The sequence below is a fragment of the Chanodichthys erythropterus genome, chromosome 24, assembly GCF_024489055.1.
Source record: "Chanodichthys erythropterus isolate Z2021 chromosome 24, ASM2448905v1, whole genome shotgun sequence".
Lineage (NCBI taxonomy): Eukaryota > Metazoa > Chordata > Actinopteri > Cypriniformes > Xenocyprididae > Chanodichthys > Chanodichthys erythropterus.
This window is the reverse complement of record NC_090244.1, coordinates 22,179,552-22,180,238: the sequence shown is the minus strand read 5'-3', so window position 1 is coordinate 22,180,238 and position 687 is coordinate 22,179,552.

Sequence of the window (687 nt, the reverse complement as noted above, 5' to 3'; positions counted from 1 at the left end):
CTTACAAGGCAAGTACCAGTGTTGGTGTGAACCGAAGGCATGTTTCCATATTTTGGACTTTTATACTTCAGTGATATGAAGTGAATGTTTTTTTAATCTTTTAGATGTTGTGATAATGTTGCTGTATGTGCTATGTAAGAACAGGATGCTAGAATATGTGTTGTGAGTGTGTTTCAGCAAGTTTGTTACATTGAAATCCCCATGTCTACAGTAAAACATAGAGTGGTAGAGGTTATCATAATCACCATTTAGCGAGTTGAGTAACCAGTTTTCCGGGGAGTCTTCATGTGTCTTGAAGGGATAGCTTTAATCATTCAGAGGTTCAACTATTGTTTGGCAAAAAGAACTGATTTGATTGCATTTTTCAGGTTTTTCCTTTTGGTCAGTCATTATAATTTCTTTATTTTATATCTTGGTGCAATTTGTTTTTGTTTCTTTTGAAACTTTGGTTATATTATGGAAAAACACCTAAAGAATGTGCATCATTAACATTAAACGTTAAGATGTTTTTTTGTTCTGTCATATTTAGGAAATGTAAACAAGGATTTCACCACACCAACACAAGTAGAAGTTCCCTGGTTACAGTAATCTTAAGACATTTCAGTGGTCCTTGATTTACTCAAAAGGGAATTTCCATTGAAATTTCTTCATATGTAAAGCTTAGTGCTAAATACTGCCCTTTAGCGC